Here is a 21,035-nt window from a genome sequence, read left to right as displayed (position 1 = left end):
TTTCAATCTGGTTATTTTATTTATAAATGCAAACATTCACTGAGTGTCAATATGCTGCAGACATTCTGGAAAAGATCTGCAAGTCCCATTTTTACTGTCAACTGAGGGGCGAGTAGAGCATCGACAATCACAATCTGGACAGGTAATTTCTAAACTGAGTTATCTCATTTCTAACCTTTCTCTGGACAAACACTAGTATATTACTCAGACCATTTTCTCCAACAATAGCTGTAAGAGTCTTGCAGAGATTTTATAATTTATCCAGAAATCACCTAGTTATTGAATCTTGCATTAGAAGTCCAGTGGAATTTTATAAACATAGGTGGTTGGTTAAATTCTTAAATTAGCATATATGGTCAAAACTACCTTTGAAAACTTCCTTACACTTTCTATAAAGTATATTATTGCTTCTCGTTATATATTTCATCAACACACAAGTTCTATAAAAATCTTTTACATGTTCTTTGCATTCTTCTCTTCTACAGGAGTGACTGTGTCTACTGCTTGTTTCATTAAGTAATACAGGTAATGCTGAAAGATATCCATCCATCTCAGTTTTGTCATGGTTTCTGCCCCTTGCATGGCTCCTCATAGCTTAGATCCATGGGCATTTAACAGATTTAATCTACCTATAGAGGCCAGCCATTATCATAGTTTTCATGAATACTTCCTTCAAGGTCCAATTCAAGTACCATATTCCTCCTCCATGAGGCCTTCCCTAAATAATTTACCAAATAATCTTGTCTTCTGCTAAATTCCTATTAATCCTACTTTTAGTCTGTAGTGCATCCCCTGGCACTTGACTATTAACTCCTGATTCTCACAGAAGTAAAAAGGCGATTACAATGTATATTAAATGGCCCAACATCAGTACAGGAATTTGGAGGGGCACAAAGAAGAGCACAATATAATCAAAAGATACAAAAGGGCTTCTAAAAAGAGAAGAGATATCTGAAATAAGACGAAGGATTTGGGTGGAGTAACAGCAAGGCTTAGACAGAAGATATACTGTATATACTACAAAAATCTGAAATATGGAGACCAGCATGGCGGCAGAGGGGTGCAGCACACCATGTAGCTGAAGCTAGACAGAATGTCAGAGGGAGGACAGCAAAGGGCCTTTATAAGCCTTGTGAGTTTAGATTTTACCCAGAGAACAACTTTTGTTTGCATTTTATTTTGCTTTGTTTTTAAAACAAAGAGGTCATCTCATGAAATTTACATTTTCAAAAACCAATCTCTCAGAATGTGAAAAGTATGTGATAGAGTAAGGCCATGTGATGACAAAGAAGCCAAAAAAGGAAAGGAGGCTATTAAAGTAATCCTGGAAAGTGTATCTTCAGTATATAGTAGTGGGAATAATGATGGAAAACACGGATACGAAGGAGGTAGAATCAACCAACCAAGATTGGTGATATAGGGAGTTTAAAAAGTCAATAACGATACATAACTCCTCAAAAAGTTTATAAGCACAGTTAACACATAACCCAGTAACTACACTTCTAGGTATATCCCCAAGAAAAATGAAAACATTTATCCACAAAGAAATTTATACTCAAATGTTTTATACTGCAGCACAGTCAAAAAGTAGAATCCAAATGTCCATCAATGAATGAATAAACAAAATATAACATATACATACAATGGAATATAATCGAGCCATAAGAAAAGGAATTAGGTGCTGATACATGCTACAACAAGCTACAACTTCGATTGTGGCATGTTGGTTCTCGATGAACTTCAAGAACATCAAGCTAAGCGAAAGAAATCAGACACATACCCTATGATTCCTTTCATATCTACAAATCCAGAGACAGAAAGCAAAATGGGGGGGTGGGATGGGCGGTGAGTGCAGTTACTGAATGAGTCTGGGCGTTTTGCGGGGTGATGAAAGCGTTCTGAAACTGAAGAGAATAAGAGTGGCTGCACGACACTGTGAATCCCCGAACTGTACACTTTAAAATGGCTAGTTTCATGTTATCTGAGTTTCAGCTCAATTGTTTAAAATGACAGATAGAGGTTTCTATGCAGAGAAACTGGGTAGGAGTCTATTCTTTTTCTGAAATGGGAATTATAATAAAGACGTGCTGAATTTAGAGGGAGAGAAAGAAATGATAGGTTTGGTTTTATATACCTAAGGGACATAAATACATTGTTTCCAAAAGAAATTTCAGCTAGAGACCTGGGGGTTATCACAATATTGCTGATAACTGACCCCATAATACTGATGGTATCACCCAAGGATGAGCCTAAGTGTGAACTGTGGAATCTAACTGAAGGAATTCTAGAGAATACCAATATCAGGGGGATTTAAAAAGAAACAGCTACAAATATGACAAAAGTAGGAAGAAAACCAGGAAAAAGCTAGATCAAAGAAGCCAAATAAGATGCGTTCCAAGGAGAAAGTTGCCAACAATAAATACACAGTGTTTAGGAAAGAGGAGGCCTAAATTCAGTCTACTGCATTCAGTTCAAAGAATGGCAAGGCTGCCCTGGGCATAGGTAGTTTCGGTGTAATTGTAAAGCCATGCAGACAATACTCAATTGACAAAAAGAAGGTGAAGTAAAAAATGCGGGTCATAATTTTCTCTAGAAGTTTGTGATGAAAAGTGTAGTAGCCAGATGTAGATGAAATTCCAGCGAAATTCCATTTCAAAATCCCCTTTTTAAAATAGGAAAGGCCAAGGAAAGATGTTTAAACAGCCTACTACATTTAAATGCTAACAGGGATACCTCATACTGTATTTGAATACAAATACAAATAAATAATAAAGTTGGCTGAAAAAAAAAGATGCAGATTTATTTTTTAACATACTTTTAGTTCAAGGTGGCATTCCTAAGCAGAACATAAAACTCAACAGTCAGAACATACTACACAAGGTATTTTAAATTCACTAGAGCAATTAAGTTTAAATACAAATGAGAGACTGGGAGAGAATATTTACAGCACAATAGGTAAAAGTCTAATATCCCTAATACAAATAGATTTCCTGTTAATCAAAAGAAAGGGGAAACATGCAAAGGGTAAAAATACAATGAGGGGAAATGGAAATTGCTAACATACACAAAAATCTATCCTGCTTAAGACAAATATTTAAACCAAGAAGTGTATATGCCTGGGTTTCTACTTAGATTCCTAAGATATTACAGAGAAGTTTTGAATGTGAAAAAGATAATCATACTTTTTTTCTGGATGCTACCTGGACATGAGTAAAGTTGGAAACAGCTAGAAAGAGCTCTCTTTTTCTCATATCACGAATGCTCAGACAAAATTTTAAAGTTCTAAAGCAGGCAAAACTAATCAGTAACATTAGAAATCAGGACAACAGTCACCTTTTCTTCTTTTTCTTTCAATGGGGAATGAGTGGTATATGGAAAGAAGAAAGAAAGAGATTCTGGGATGCTAGTAATGGCGTGCTGTATATAATATTTATGCATTTTTCTTTGTGTATATTATACTTCAATTTCTAAAACTCAGTAAATCCCAAAGTATTGCTGATTGCTAAATGAGAGTTATGTATGCATGCTGTGAATCTGGAAATCACTGAGGGCCAAAATGGTCTACAAACCTTGAATTAAAAAAGAAATCAAGGACAAAGTAATGTCCTTGAAAATAATGATTTAGATAGGTATAAGTAGTGGAAAATAAAGCATGAGCAGGCTTGCTATGATATAATAATTATTCAAGAATGAGACTAAAAGAGAAAAAGGAAAACACATGAAAAGTAAAAACTCTTCAACCCTGAATTTGAATCAGAAGTATCCATACGAACTCACGATAAAGCTTTAAAAATGCAGAGCTCTGTCCACTAAAACAGTCAAGAAAAATGACCAACTTTGCAGCAATGAGTGTCCCTAGTGCCCAGAATATAGTCTCCATATATGAGCTACACTTAAATGGAGCAAGGCTCTTCAGAAAAATGGGTGATTCCAGGCCTGGGGCAGGAAGTGTTCCAGGCTCAACTTTCATATCAGATAAAAAGGAAGCTATCAAGTAATACTATGGTCATGTTAAAAGGACTCAAATTGACTGATCCCAGTATAGGATGCTAATACACCATTTTGTTATTTTGAAAACCATTTTTTTCCCTTAAAAAAAAACACACATACACAAGATTTATTCTTCCTTTTCTCTACAAATAGCATTGTCAGGAAATCAAACAGTAACTACTATTTGATCAAATGAGGTATCTCTCCCTACAGAGACAGTCCAGTTAAAAAATGAAAACTTACTGAAACCTTGCCATTTTGTTATTTTAACCTAGGCATTTTAGAAAGGACAAGCAGACATTAACATGCCTCCTGATAAGTAAGCCACCACTTATGAAGTGATCTCACCTGACTCACAAACCAGAACCCCTAGACACAATTACCAATTTATAGAAAACACAGAGAAATATGTTTAAGAATATTCCTAAGATACAATTAGCAAAATCTATACTTTGGGAAATTCTAAAAGGCAAGGTCTAGAATCCTCAATAAGTATACTGCAAGAAACAACGAGAGAGGACTGAACTCAGACTTTTAAAACTGTATGACGCATGCACAGATTTAGAGGCTACTACATCTAACAATATTAAACTGTGTTAATTTTTCCAAGTGTGGTCATGCCACATGGTTTTTTACTCCCTCTTTTCTAGGAGGTACCGAAATCTTTAGAGTTACTGAAACATTTACAGACAAATGATGATGGCGTTTGGGTTGCGCTTCAAAATCACAAGGGAGTGGGCAGAGACAGATAAAACAAGACTGGTTGTGACCAAGTAACTGTTGAGTCTAGGTAAACACATGCAGGTTCACTGTACAGTCAGTCTACTTTGGTGTTATTATATTCTTAAATTTTTTTCTCCATAAAAGTTTTTTTTCAAATGCTAAACAGACAGTCTTAATGTAGTCTAAAATAATGGTTTACAATATTCTGTCAATCATGTGAAAATAAACCTTCACTGGGCTTTATCAAAAATACAAGGTATCTCAGGATAACAACATTCAAAGGCCCAAGTATATGTCATTCTATACTTGGCTATTAAGAAAAAATAACCTACTTTAATCGTAAATACACTTTGCCAAGACCAATAGTTGACTAAGTTAAGTTACAAAGCCAAACATATTTATAGCGTAGCAATGACGTTCCTTTGTGTCTTGATGGTTGTGGTCTTCTGCTCCTGGGAATGTACATTCCTGTCAAGGTTATTTATATAACACACAGCTGGTTGTAAGGTGCATTTCTGTAAAGTGACTATTTTTACACTGGCTTCCTTTCAAACTGTTGAAGTCTCAGATAGAAACTTTTATCCAGACACTATCTAATTACTCCTAAGTACTGAGATGGTTTGTCAAAATAATTTTGACCTCATTATCAGATGAATAAATAAATTGCTACATTACTTTAAAACACACATATCGCCAGAAAGCTAGTTACCAGAATTAACTGGGAAAATATTCCTGGTCTTGCAAACTTCCATTAAGTAATCAATACTGAAAAAAGTAATGTTATCAGCAAACAACCAAAGGTTTGCTCATATTTCCTTTAAAGATTTTATAAATGCATCAATTAAATCAACTTAACAGATTTCTGGTAAACTTTAAAAATTTGCTTAAAATTAGAATTTTTTTCTTTACACTATGTCCTAGGCTAGGGCTAGATAAGGCAAGCTGATTTCCTAATCAAAAACATTTTCAGCCTAGATGAATTTCTTTTACTGTGCCTCAAGCACATAAGGAATATGGAGCAGATGAGCAGAAGAGCCCAGACATCCTAGCTTGCAAATATTTGGCAATATGCTTCTAAAAGGATTTGCTGGGCAGAATTCCGGACCACACTCCTAAAATAGCACTTTGGGAAGTTCTGCTACCTGCAATGTTTCACCTTGCTTACATCCTCTTCAAACACTTATTATCTAAGGGCTCTTCAACAGTAGGTCCTAAATATGGCGTTGCTTGTGCTTAAATACAACAGCTGTCTCATATGTCCCTGCCAAGATTTACTATGGCAGGAATTCCCCACCGGGCATAAATTGTTAGGCCCTGACACTACAACTATAGTCTATTGTTTTATATAAACTTCTCATTTATTTTTTAGAAATAAGTTGATAAAGACACGATGCAGAGGTGAGAGGAGAGGCATGTGAATTTCATCTCACAAGAGAAAACACAGGCCACAGTTTGAGCACAGAGCATGGTATTATGTCAGTAACACCTGGGTTTGAATGCCAACTCTCTCACTATCCTTAGCGTCTTAAACACGTCATGACTCTTTTTTGAGTGTCCTTTTGCTCGTCAGTACAGTAAATCCCGTGGCAGTGCTGGAGGACAGAGGAGCAATACTGCAAGACCGTCCCCCTTAGAGTACAACAAATGTCAAGTGTCTGTTTTTCTCCTTTAAAATTGCTCATTAGACTATAGGCTATAAAATGAATATAGTGTTCTTCAGAATGTCAAGAACAAGCCATACCTTAAGTACTTCTTTTGGGAAATACTACCTACCCCTGAATATCACACACAACTACTTGTTTCGCTGTTGCTTGTTCTATACCAGTTTACTCTGTACACCACACCACTGGGACATACAAATGAGTGAAGGAATACCTGACACGCCAAGAGAATAAGATCTTACTGAGAACTTTTCAAATCGGCATTTAACAAAAGGAACTCCAATCCATGGGGCAGGCCCACAGCTCAGATCCCAAGGAGAAAGCAGATACACGAAAATGAACAAAAGCAAGCAACAAGGAGAAAGGTCCTAACAGAATTCTAGTTCCTTAAACCTGGTACCACTCCTGCCCTCTTCCATAAATTAAGCATCAAATTTCCTGTTTTGTCTAAACTTCAGTTCAGTTGCTCAGTTGTATCTGACTCTTTGCGACCCCATGGACTGCAACATGCCAGGCTTCCCTGTCCATCACCAACTGCCAGAGCTTGCTCAAACTCACGTCCATCAAGTCGGGTGATGCCATCCAACCATCTCATCCTCTGTCGTCCCCTTCTCCTCCTGCCTTCAATCTTTCCCAGCATCAGGGTCTTTTCCAGTGAGTCAGTTCTTCGCATCAGGTGGCCAAAGTATTGCAGCTTCAGCTTCAGCATCAGTCCTTCCAATGAATATTCAGGACTGACTCCCTTTAGGATTGAATGGCTGGATCTCCTCATAGTCCAACGGATTCTCAAGGCTTCTCCAACACCACAGTTCAAAAGCATCAATTCTTCGGCACTCAGCTTTCTTTATGTCTAAACTTACTTTATGTTTCTAAAACACTGTCTAAACTTACCTAGTTCAATTCCTCTTGCTAAGAGTACCCTTTTCTCTATTCAGAGAGTCATATTTTTAAGCTTACATCCCAGTTGGTCTCTAGGCAGTTTCGCCTCTAATACTTTCTGTATAGCAGTAGTTCCTAGCTTTCCTTTACTCTCAAACCACATTACACAGAGACTACAACATTCTCAGCAGGGCTGGTAGGGTATGATCACCCCCGGAGATAGAGGAATGGGGTAATCTGTTCACTCTGCCACCAGCTGGGGGTGAGAATCATTAACTACTTCACTCCATGCTGATTTCCTTAAGTACTACTCAAAGTAAATTAAGGTTTCTAACAGTTCCTATCACCTTATCTATGTGTTTTGTGTAAAACTAGGTAAACCGCCCTGCTCCTTATATCAATACATGGGATGTGTATATATGTATTGTTTCTTCCCTCATCCTGGCTCATCAATAAGTCAATGGGTTATACTAAAAGGGACTCAAAACTATTTAGAGGTTTGTGGAATTTTCTTCTCTCAGCTTCAGAACCCTTTCAGGAATTCTTTCTGGCAGTAAAAAACATGTTTTTAGTAACACAGATCAATCATGTGTATAATAGTATCTTAGTTTTTTTTTAGTCAAATGTAACCAACTTAATTAAAAATTTATGCCACATAGTACAGAAAATGAGGTATCATTTTATACCTTAGTCACTCAAGTATACTATGAACATTAGACAGTTTCTGCCCCCTTCATTCATTTATAATACTGCCATAAAACATTTCTGTACTGTCCTGTACATCTGTGGAAGTACTACCTAGAATCTAAGCTCCTGTAAGTCGAATTGTGAGTCAAAGGAAGATACATATCATCCATCAAAAGTTCAATTTATATTTCCAGAAACGCTATAGGTATGTATTTCTCTACAACCTTGGTTATTATCCTTTTCCTGTTGACAGCTCCCTACATGCATTACCTACTTGTATTCTTTGCCTTTTTTTTTTTTTATATTAAGTGATTCAGCTTTTTTCTTATTGATTTGGGTGAGCTTTATAAGCATTATGGCTGTCATTTTTGTTTTAAAATGTTCTTGATTTGTGTTACCTCTTTAAATTCTCATTTAAGAATAAGTTCCAGGAGTGCAAGTTTTTTTAAAAAGTCAATCTTTTTCATAGCTCTTTGGTTTGTCTTGCTTAGAAAAAAGCCTCCCTCCCTTCAAGCCCAGACTAAAATAATATTCTCGATAAGTTTTACTTTATGATTCTATCTTTAATTTCAATTCTTGGCCAACTGTTTGAGCACAGCCAGGTTCCTCATGTGTAAAGTGAGGATAACACTGTCTACACTTCGCTTGGCACACGGTAAGTTAGCACTCAGAAACTATCCCGACCCTTTTATAATTCATGTAAACATAAACACATCAATCATTTTCCCCTCCACCTATCCCCACTATGATAAACCAGTTGTTCCAAGGCATGTTATTAAATAATCCACTTTTCCCCCAAGAGTTAAAACCCACCCATTGGTAGATCTTGGACTTTAAGGTCATTGAAATCTAAATTCACTGCTTCTTTCCACTATGGCACTGAATTCTGACTTTGGTTTCATATTTGTATGTAACAGCATTTCCTTATAAAGTGTTTGACTCACCTGAAATCTACCAAGAAAAGCACCCAAATTGATAGTTCCATTTTTTTATTTGTTATACACATAGATAAATTTCTAAATTGGCTACAGAGCACATAGAAAGAAAGTATCCCAATATTAAAAATTAAACTCCCTACATTTCTACAAATTTTCTATAATACTGATTTTTATGATTGGGAAAGCTTGTTTTAGGTAAAGAGAAAATAAGAGTTTATTGGCAATGAGCCTTTTCTTTAATAAAAGTTAACTTTGCCTACACGCTCAAAGAAGTATTTCAAAGTCTCCAGTAGTTTGTGAATGGCAGGGGGTAAAGAATCTGGCTGCAAGGCAGAAGGCACAGGAGATTTGGGTTTGATCCCTGCATCAGGAAGATCCCCTAGAGAAGCAAATGGCAATCCAATCTGGTACTCTTGCCTGAGAAATCCCATGGACAGAAGAGTCTGCTGGGCCACAAAGAGTCAGACACGACTGAGCGAGCTTATGATAGAAACTTAAAAAACAAAAATTAAATAAAACTCAGATAAAGTGACTGAGAGACAGTAAAACAGGCTATTTCTAACTGCATGAAGAACACATCCCTAAAACAATACAAGGAAAAAGTGGACTTAGGGAAAAAAAAAAAACGGACTTAAACCCAGAAAATGAAAAAGAAAGAAGCACCAAGACTAGAAGCAAATGGCCACTGACCATCTAGATGGAAAGTTTAAGTAGTTATCACAGCAATCTAAGCAAAGAGCTGGCCTCTAAAGAACAGAAAATGTTTCCCATGCTAACTAATGGTTTGACTTAACTGCATCCCAATGGCTTAGAGAAATGAGATGCACTGGCATATGCCATCTGATGAAGGTTAGAAAAATACACTGATTGAATCATGTGGTGTCCCCTTGCCATCTCCTTTCTAGGATAAACTCTAAACACAAAGTTACAAGACTGTGTGATATTTCAGGGCCAAATGCACCTGATACTTACAACAGTCAAACTCTCATCATTTACTTAAGTAAGAAGTTAATGATTCATTATACAAATCTTATTATATGCTAGCATGCAAAAGTCAAAAATTCTCTTGCTGTGTCCTCAATTTTGTCACACTTAAAAAATCTACATATTAGTGTTATCAATCTGAATGATTGATAGCTTAGTCAAATTTAGTTTTTAATTATGAAAATTCATATCCATCTTGTGCTTACTTGTACTCTAAGCAGAAAATCCTTTCATAGTCTTCCTCATAAATGAAGAACAGGTAAGCACAGGAAGTATGAAGTCCTAACCACTGGACCAGTGTCCTAACCTGGTTTGTTTTTAAGGGTAAAGGATGGAAGCCAAATTTTTTCAAATGCATTTTCAACATATATTATTAGTGATCCACAATCATGGGACTGTTTCTCCCTTCATGTATTAGAAGACATTGGCATCTATAACTGGGATTGGTCCAGAGTATTTCTGTGTGCTGTCAGATTTTGATATTGGACACAGGCTCAAAATGAATCAGAAAGCTTTACAATTTTTACAACAGCATAACTAAAACAAAGAGGGATATGTACCAGAATAAACAGATTGCTAGATCATGCTAGAGAAAAGGAAGCTCTTTGGGAATTTATAGAATTATCCATAAGGGGCGAGGAGAATAAATCTAAGACTTATATCATATTTCTATATAATGTAAATATTACCAAAATAACTTAGTTTAACAAAAAAAAAATTTTTTTTTTTGGTTGGACTAAGCAAGACATGAATCACTGAAGTCATAGAAGGGGACTTCCCTGGCAGTTCAATGGTTAAAGACTCCACAATTCCACTACAGAGGGTGTGGGTTTGATCCCTGGTCAGTGAACTAAGATACCACATGTGGCATGGTGTGCCCCCACCAAAAAGAAGTCATAAAAATAAGAATGACAGCTTTGTCTACATAGAAATGTAGCTACTTGAATGACAGGGGGAAATTACTAACATATGACCAAGCTTTAATTTGCCTTTAGTGCACATAAGTAGATTTATATTATGGACACAAAAACAGCAATGCACAAAGTAAAAACTGGAATTGTTAACATTAAATGTCAGACGTTCTAAGTCACAAATGCATATTAAAACAGCATGATTTCTAATTCTTCTATTGTCTCTAAGTAGGCCCAATCCCCCGCCCCATATCCTTGCCATAGGGGGGAAAACAAAACAGCAGGCTATTCAGTTCCATTCCGAGCTTTCTTCCAGAAAGGAGAATAACAGGTGTGATTATGTGGAAGCAGCAGTGATAAACTGCTATTAATTCACTTTCTGATATCTCACCATCATGCCTTAAACACCTCCTCAACCCTTTACCTAAGATGTGCTCTTTGTAACCCCACGGACTGTAGCCCACCAGGTTCCTCTGTCCATGGGATTTTCCAGACAAGAATACTGGAGCAGGTTGCCATTTCCTACTTCAAGGGATCTTCCCAACTCCGGGATCAAACCCACGTCTCTTGCACCTCCTGCACTGGCAAGCGGATTCTTTACCACTGTGCCACTTAGGAAGCCCCCAGATCCTCCTATAAACCTTACCAAATCAGGAATGTAAATTAACCTTCTCATCTGTGCTCCCTAGTATTTTTCTATTAGTGAATTTGCCCCAATTTAGATATGAATTCTGTTTGTCCTTATAGCTCAACTGTAATTTAAGGGGTTCAAAGGGAGCCATTTATTTGTGGGAGGAAAGAAACAAAAACTTCTAAAAAGAAAGCTAAAGCATATGAACCCTGAATATAAACCATGTAGTTTTAAATAAGAACCATACTAAACATATTTAATAACTGTTAAGTACTTATCATTACAGTTTGCCAAAATGACATTTAAATCTAGGCTATCCAACTGGATACACAACCACACTTGACTTTGATTATGTAAAGAGCTTGGTGTTTTGACAGTAGTCATTAGTGTTCCAACCAGATCAACTTACTCTGTTTCAAAATAGCTTCAACTCTTATTACATTATGACTCAGCTTTAATAGGCACTGCTTTCTAGCTACATTACTCTTAATCCCATTCCCTCTTAATCTTGGACAAAACAAACTACAAATTTAGTATTTTCAGATTTAGACCCTCAAAGATTCCCTACTCTCCCTACACCACCAGGCTCTAGGAAATCCTGTCCGACTGTGTCCCCAGGGCTCCAATTCCCTACATACACACCCCCAGTGCAGTATTCTTCCTAGTACACCCTGAGAAACACGGTTCTGTTTTCTGACTTCAGCTGACAGAATCACTTATTGGCCATGCTCGGTTTAATTGTTTTTAAAACTATACACAACTATTTCTTCACCGAGGTAGTAGCTACACCTTGCTTTATAACAACCCTTTAAACCATGCATGTTTTATATTGCATCACACACAAAATACACTGTTCTATAGATGTGACTATACAGTTTAAGAATAAAAAAGACAAACATTAGAAACAGATTGAGAACTTTTACATTTCAAAAAGAGAGAAACCTTTGAACAACTGAATCTTTTCCTCAAACAATCTTAAAGAAGAACAAAGCTGGAGGACTTCTATTTTCTAATTTCAAAACTTATACAAAGCTGTCATAATCAAAACAGTGCAGTACTGGCATAAAAACACAAAGAGATCAATAGAATAAAATATGCGCTCAGGAAAAAAACCCCTTGCATACATAGTCAAATGACTTTCGCCAAGGGTGTCAAGGCCATTCAATGCGGAAAGGGCAGTCTTTCCAACCAGTGGTGTTGGGGAAATTTGGATATCCACCTGCAGAAAAACGAAACTGGACTCTTTCCACACACTAGATGCAAAAAATTAATTCAAAATGAATCAAAGACCTAAAGCTAAAACTCTAAAATTCTCAGGAGAAAACACAGAGGGAAATCTTCATGACATTAGATTTGGCAACAAAATTACTTGGATAGTAAAGCCAAAAGGAGAGGGAACACCAACATGTATTATATACATAATCACTGGAGTATCAGCCTTAAAAAAAAGAAGTTCTGAAAATATGCTACAATACAGATGAACCTGGAAAAGATCAAGGTGAGACAGCCAGACACAAAAGGACACATTATTTGTGATTCTTACAAGGTTTCTGGAGTAGACAAACTCAGAGACAGAAAGTACAATGGTGGTTACTAGGGGCTAGTGGAAGGCCAAGAATGGGTTACATTGTTTGGTGGGCACAGAGTTTTTTCAATTGGAGATGATGAAAAGGTTGTGGAAACAGTGGGGATGGTAACTAAATGGTGTGCATAAACTCAATGCCACTGAACTATACACTTAAAAATGGTTTCAATGGTCAATTTTATGTTATGCATATTTTATCACAACACAAAAAAGTCCAAATATACAAATGAGATCAACGTGGAACACCTCAAATAGAAATCAATCATCCTCTTAACCACTTTGTGTGACAGATCCCTGTGTACAGATTGAGGATACCATTGTTCTTAATCACTCTCACACCTTGGATGTGATCCACATTCAAGGAAGGAACTACTAACAACCAATCATGGAACCCAAATTTTCTTAATACAGTATTCAGGAGCCACTCCAGCCAAAAAAACACAAGATGAAAGACATCTGCCATCCTTGTCTTAATATGTGACCTTTGGAAACAAACCTGCCCTTCTTTTCCTTTGTGTGAACCCCTTCTCCCTTGTTTTCTGTGGAGCTTCTCCTAAATGAAGGGCCATTTCAGTCTGCGTGAGGTTCAAGTAAGCCAAAACCCTCATTCTCACTGTTAACAACATATATATGAAAAACAACTCCAAATGGATCACCAAACAGACTTCGTAGGTTTGTGAGGGATATCAAATTGCAAGTCATCATTTTTAATGGAGTGGGAACTTGAGGCCTAGACTAGAAAAGTAACGACTAGTCTGGTTCTCCCAACTGAGAACTAGAACAGGAAGATAAACTAGTCTTCATTTAAATTAAAAAAAAAATAGAAATACTTTTCACAAATTACTTAAATAAATATACATGTTGCAACTATTTTACGTTCTTCAAAATACTGATATACTGATTTTTTGGTTTTGGGGGCAAAGCACTTTAGTACCTTACACATATCGAAAAGCTCTGATGAGCATAATAAATGCCAAGAGAATTAACAAATATTTAGCTAACAAGAGTACAGTAAAGCTAAAGATTGTGATCTGAATTCAATGCCCTGCACCCAGACTACTGGAGAGAGGGGAAGAGGATGAAACAAGATAAAAGGATGCTTCTTTGCTTCCAGTTTCATTCCTCTACGTCACTGGCTCCCCGTCCCCACCACCACCTCCTGCTACAGTTATCTGCTTGAAGTAAAGAATCTGTGAGACAGCTCTGAAACCACTAATACATTTACTCAAATTTATAAAGGAAATCTAAGCACCTATGTGAAAAAGTAGAATTTAACTAAATTTTTTCAAAACATAGTCTAAACAAAAAATTATGTGACTGCCAGTGGGTGGGCTGTGAAAGTGAAGGTCGCTCAGTCATGTCCAACTCTTTATGACCTCATGGACTATACAGTCCATGGAATTCTCCATGCCAGAATACTGGAGTGGATAGCAGTTCCCTTCTCCAGGGGATCTTCCCAACCCAGGGATCAAACCCAGGTCTCCCGCAGGGCTCTAATGCCACATTAAAAATGAAAGTGAAGTAAAATGAAAAATATTTATATTACTAAGTACAGTAACACATGATTATGATGAAATATATTAAAAAGGTTGGAAGAAAAAATACAACAAAACCGTAAGTAATAGCTTTTGGGTGAAAAGAGACTGACATTTTGTCTCTCTCCCCAATTAATCCACTTCTCATGAATAGGAATTTCTATAGCTTAAAGATTCATGAAAATTCAAGGCATTTTTATAATGATTAAGGATTTCAATAATCCCAGAAAACAGGGATTCCTTGAAAAATAACACTGATCTATCTTCTGTAGTCAATTCATAAACCAATCTTTCTTTTCCTAATATAACTTTTACTATGAAGTCTGGTCCACTGCCATTTAGGCTTTTTTACAGGCTTTTTTACAAAAAAAATTTTGTTTTATAAAATGTTACAATGCTACTTATAAATAGCTTAAAAAGTCAGTAAAGTTCTATCTAAAATGAAATTAATTTTTCCCCAAAAAGGACTAAACTATTGCCAGCATAAGTTCCTAATGGAATTATGCCAAATAGTGACAAATTCCCTGGTAACATTCCATGACTCACTAAAAGAAAGCTTAAGCATTATGCCCTTTGTGGAAAGCCTAGTTTAGCCAGATTATCCAAGCACAGAATTACTAGGACTAATAACATCTCATATATATGCTGTCCTTTGATGGACAGATTTAATAATTTAACATTTTATAGCACAAGGCAACTGATCATATTTAGAAGCAGCAACAATTCGAAATCTAAATCATGATAGATTTTTCTCAATACAAGCTGAAGGCCAAGTGTTTCTCATCGACTGTTTTCAAAAGTTTCTCCCCCCCAACCCCACCCATTTCAGAGCTATCTTCAAATTTTCCAGTCTTATCTGACTTTAGGAACAGGAAATATTCTAAGTGTCAAAGAAAACACAAAGAAAGCCTAATTAATTGAACAACTGAAAAAGAGCACCATGAAAATTTACAAAGGCATTGGGAATTCCCCAGTGGTCCAATGGTCAGGACTCCACACTTTTCTCTTCCAGGGCCTGGGTTCAACCCCTGGTTGGGGAACTAAGATCCTGCAAGCCATTCAGTGTGGTCAAAAAAAGAAAGACAAACAACTACTCTTACAAACCTTTAAAACAAGGCTCTCCTTCTCTCCACACATACAATTCAAAACTGTCAAGAAGCATTCGATTTTATTGGAAGTTTTTAAAATAAAAATATTCTTTTTACCTAGCAGAATCAAGCCTTTTTTAGAAGTCTCTAATAGTAAGAACATAACAAAAAATGGAATTTTAATACAGTGATAGTGGGACTATTACCTTCTAGGTGTGATATATGTTAAGAACCTCAAAAAGATGCAAACTTCCAGTTACAAGATGAATTAAGCACTGGGGGTATAATGTACAGCACAATGGCTGCAGCTAACACCGCTGTATGGCGTACTTCCGAAAGTTGCTAAAACAGTAAATCCCAGAAGCCCTCATCACAAGGGAAAAAAACTGGAGTAACTGTGTAACATGATGAACGTTAACTATTTTTACTGTAGTAAGCATTTCACAACACAGTTAAGTCATTATGCTATATACCTTAAACTTACACAGCACTGTATATCTATTCCATCCCAACAAAACAGAAAAAAAAGAACCCAAAAAAATGTTTATCTTCTTTGATTCAGCAATGACTGCATCTATATATTTATCTAAGAGAAATAATAAAAAGATTATGTATAAACATTTTTTCATAGGGAAAATCCACAGCAGCATTAGCTATAATTTAAATAATTTGTAATACAACAACAACCTAAAGTCAAAAATTCGGGGAATCCTATGGTATTTACATATGAAAGAATGCTAAATATCAATTTTAAATACTTTGAAAAAGTGTTTCCCCACATAGGAAAATATTTATAATTTGTTTTTGAAAGATAAAATATTGTTAAGTACATCTCTTAAAAACACATACACTACATGTATTTTAAAAAATGAGGCCAAAAAATTTGACCTAAACCTCTACCTCTAATCTAGTTTCCAGCTCAAGGTGCCAGCGTGAGCAAGTGTTTATCCTTTCTCCTTTACTTAACTGAATAAACTTCTCTAAAGAAATTTTAAAATAACCTTTTGTTTAGTTTTATAGTAAAAGTACACTTTTTAAAGGTATTTTAAAAACACCTAGGTGGATTGCCCATGGTTCTGAAAAGATGGAGAACGGATGGAGGAATGAGAACTGTTAGGCACAGTGGAGGGAGACGAGCAGAGTACTCACAGAGGGGAGCAGCGGCCGAGGAAGGCTAATCTTCTGGGCAGAACCCCAGAGAGGCGCCAGCTCTGTGGCCGTCGTACGAGGAAGGTCAGCAGTGAGAAGTGGGACTGAAAACATCTGTCATAGCAAGAAGTCAACAGAGAACGTCTAAAGTTGATAAACCAAAAAATAAACACTATAAGCATATTATTTAGAACATGGAGAGAAGCCCCAGGAAATCTGAACCAAAAAAGTTTCTTTCAAAGTCGTTGCCTCTGGGGGAGTGGGGCTCTTCGTTATTAGGCCTTTGCTATCACTGATATTTGATTACTTGATTTTTTAAGCTAAGTGTGGATAGAGTATTGATTTTAAGTTTTCATCCTTTTCCACTTTATACTTTGTTCATTTTCCTTTAATATGCAACACCCTACTTCTACTTGCTTCCCACCAAGGGAGAGGCTGCATCTCATTTAGCAGTGTTTTTCCACTATAAGTTATACAGTCATGAAACAGATCTAGTGGGACATAAATAACGTTTCTTTTTCCTAATAAAAAGGGAAAATAAAATAGGGATATTATTGATGACGCTTTCAGTTCAGTTATAAATGTTTACTTTAGAGCGTTTACCAGGGTACTGTGAGGTGTCTCCTTCTTGTTGTCTATTCTCAATCCAGCATCCAGAGGGTCCTGCTGAACTGTGAATTCTGATCATGTCACAACTCCAACGGCTTTGAGTTCTGGCTCAGGCTAATGAACAGCCTGCATAATGGCCTAAAAGATCCTTTAGAATTATTCAACTTTCTGCCTTCATTTGGCTAACTGCTCTCCTTGTCTTCCTCAACATTCAAGTCTATCTCTACTTCAGGGCCTTTGTGTTTGCTGTAGCCTCTGGACAATTCCCATCCGCAGCTAATTCAATTACTCAAACGTCATCCTAGTTTAAATTATAATCCCCACACTCTTATGCTGTAGTCCCTATTTTATCCCCTTATTCCTTATTATATTATTATCCCCTTATAGTCTTCATACTTCCTACTTTATTCCATTTTACTTCTCCCAGAACATACAACTTTCTCCTAAATTTATCTCCCCCACTTCCACAAGAATGCATGCTCTAAAAGAACATGGATTCTTATCTGTTTACTGCAGTAGTCCAGCACCTGTTACAGCTCCTGGCATGTAGCAGATCCTCTGTAAATTTGAATGAATAGATTAGTTAAAACATATGTATCATCTTATGAAGATACCACACTATTGTGGCAATCAAGCACAACAGTCTGGAACCTTTAAGATGTTCTGATAATTTCAATTATAAGGATAAGCTATGATTTAGACTCTGAAGCGGAGAAGGCAATGGCACCCCACTCCAGTACTCTTTCCTGGAAAATCCCATGGACAGAGGAGCCTGGTAGGCTGCAGTCCATGGGATCGCTAAGAGTCGAACACGACTGAGCGACTTCTTTCACTTTTCACTTTCATGCATTGGAGAAGGAAATGGCAACCCACTCCAGTGTTCTTGCCTGGAGAATCCCAGGGACGGGGGAGCCTGGCGGGCTGCCGTCTATGGGGTTGCACAGAGTCGGACACAACTGAAGCGACTTAGCAGCAGCAGACTCTGAAGTAGTAAAGTCATTCACAATACTGAGTATGTTGCTGGCATACTGAGTCATACTGACTGTGCAAGTCCGCTGAAATAATTGAAATAACTTTTGTTAACATCAACAGTAACAATAAAAATGCTGGTATCTCAGGTGTGATTTTTTTTAAAAAAGGGTTGGGGGAGAACCTACTCTCTAAACAACAAAGACACTTGAAAGTGAGCAAGTCTTGTACATTTTCTTAATGAGTCACAGGGAACGTCTCATGCTCGAGTAATCACAATTTGCACATGTTCCCAATTTTCACTGTTTCCTTCAACCCCAAATGGAGACCAAGGGGACACTGTTGATCACCTTCATTTCTTCAGAATAAAAGAAAGAGCAAGTTAGCATTCCCACAACACTCACGCAGCAGGTCTTCACTGTGGCACATACAGATGACAGAGCCTGTCACTCATGATTTTCTTTTCCAGTGAATTTTTCTCTAGTCTACATTACAACTCACTGACTGAAGAAAAAAATCTTCAACAGGTTTTCAATGATTAATAAGAAAAATCCTCGAACACTTTTCCCTCACACACGCAAAAGCACACATGGTACAACAGATTTCTACTGAGCACAAAAGCAGCTTATCCAACTGCAAAAAGAAACGTCTTTGAGCCTGCAAATGAATAATGCTCTTTCCATATTTCATGCCATTAATAAAGCTCATTTAACAGCATGTCTTGATAAAACAATTTCACTAATCACTCGTTTTTTGTGTTGAGAATAAATTTTGGTATTAGCTGCTTTGCAACTGGTTTTACCCATCCATCTTCTCAAAAAACAAGGTGGTTTTACTTGCTTTTACCACAAGAAGTAAAGGCTTTTTGAAAGAGGGAAATAAGACAAGTTGCAAGGGGAGCTCACAGATATAAATAAATAAAACTGAATAAAGTACACAAGCCACTGACACAATGAAAACTCCATCGTATAAAGGACCTGATATTAATAAAAACAAATTTATGAAATGAAAGATAATCTCAAGAAAATTTCCTAGAACACAGCAGAAGAGAACAAAGGAAGCATTTAGAAAAATAACACAAAAGGCAGGAAAATACAAAAGACAGGAAAACACAAAAGACAGGAAATGAAGGTGCACTATGATAAAACTGATGTCCTTTGAGGAAAGAAAAATAAAAATGAAAGCATATTACAAAATATATAAGAAAATATTCCTGAGTCACAGATTGAAATGGCTTACCATAAACAGGAAAATGTAATAGAGAATCACACCAAGACCGAGATATATCCTGATGAAGTTACTGAACTTCAAGGATAAAGAAAGAATTCTACCAATACCCAGGAAGAAGTAGGTCACCTACAAAGGGAAAAAAAAAGTCAGGCTGGCCCCAGACTTCTCTAGAGTAACCCGAGATGCCAGAAGATAATGGAATAATGTCTACTGAGTATTAAGGGGAAGGTAACATAGCTCAAAAATTCTATAACCAGCCAAAATATAACTTCATTTGTGAAAGCCACCAACATTTTTAAACATACAAGAATCCTGAGAATAGAGTATTTAAACAACCATTCCTCAAATAGAAAAATCGATTTGATAAACATAATAGATTTAAGTATATTAAAGCTACAGCTTTATAATAGACACAGAACTATAAACTACCGTATTTCCTCTATCCTAAGATGTATTTTTTCACATTTTACAATATCTGAAATCAGCATGCATATTACAATCAATGTCAGGTCACAGTTTCTTTGACAGAGTTTAACCATGTTAATGGTTGTCTAAATAAGGCATCCTACAATCAACGGTACCTCAGACATAATAAAATACAGTATACAACTGCCAAAATGAGAGAAAGGAAAGAAAAGAAGCCATGTAGTTTAAGGAAGAAAAAAGAAAACTCAACAAAAAGATAGGCAATGAACAGTATTAAAGAAGCAAAACCAAACATACAACATTAATGTAAATGACTAAAAGCATCTCAGATTGGGTCTCAAAAAACTAACCTTTCTTTATCCAACTACATGAAGTCTACATGATACAAATCTAAAACAAGAACTTGGAGAGGTTAACAGTAAAAGGTTAGAAGTATACCAGACAAGTATAAACACTCATCAACTGGATTCAACGCAGAACATTAAGGTAGCAAAAATGGTCACTTTTCAGAACGCTTAAGATTACAATCTATAAAGAAGATATAAAACTATATACACCAAACCTTCTCTCTCTCAATCCCAACATCATATACACATATACATGGATATATAGTAGAAGGCAATCACCATTTCAGTTCTTAAAAATCAAACAGATTAAATGGGTGAACATATAATGTGATCAAATTCCTATGTAACAGTTTATAAAAACTGATCATCTAATTAGGCCATAACATGTAAAAATTTACAAAAGTAGAAACAATAGAGACCATGAAATCTGAAAATGAAACAAATGGTCAAGTCTCTTCCACTACGGGGAGGAGACTTGACCATTTATGTACTATCTCTCCCTAAACTTCTCCATTCAAAGATGGATATTAAAATTAATACAGATTATCTAATAAACAACAATTATACAAACTACCTATTTAAAAAAAAAACCTTTGATACATAAAGCTATACTCAAGAGGAAGATCCACAGACTAAATAAATCCTATCAACCAATGAAGAACTAAAATTAAATAATAAGCATTCAACTCAAGG

At 36.3% G+C, this 21,035-nt stretch overlaps 1 protein-coding gene across 3 annotated transcripts in view; it reads right to left on the bottom strand.

Moving 5' to 3' along the window:
• The window catches only part of UBE2G1 (ubiquitin conjugating enzyme E2 G1), an 88,123-nt gene that overhangs the window by 29,143 nt on the left and 37,945 nt on the right, over nt 1-21,035 (bottom strand). Inside the window, exon 2 of one of the 3 annotated variants that reach the window (XR_005721603.1) lies at nt 16,762-16,905. The exons of 1 other annotated variant lie outside the window; for it this stretch is intronic. The gene's annotated coding sequence lies outside the window, so the exon portion shown is untranslated. The remainder of the gene's footprint in view (nt 1-16,761; nt 16,906-21,035) is intronic. One more of the 3 variants, XR_005721604.1, reaches the window with a different exon arrangement.

Source organism: Oryx dammah, unplaced genomic scaffold (assembly GCF_014754425.2).
Source record: "Oryx dammah isolate SB20612 unplaced genomic scaffold, SCBI_Odam_1.1 HiC_scaffold_8, whole genome shotgun sequence".
Lineage (NCBI taxonomy): Eukaryota > Metazoa > Chordata > Mammalia > Artiodactyla > Bovidae > Oryx > Oryx dammah.
The sequence above is the reverse complement of the archived record's forward strand: the minus strand, read 5'-3'. Positions and strand labels throughout refer to the sequence as shown.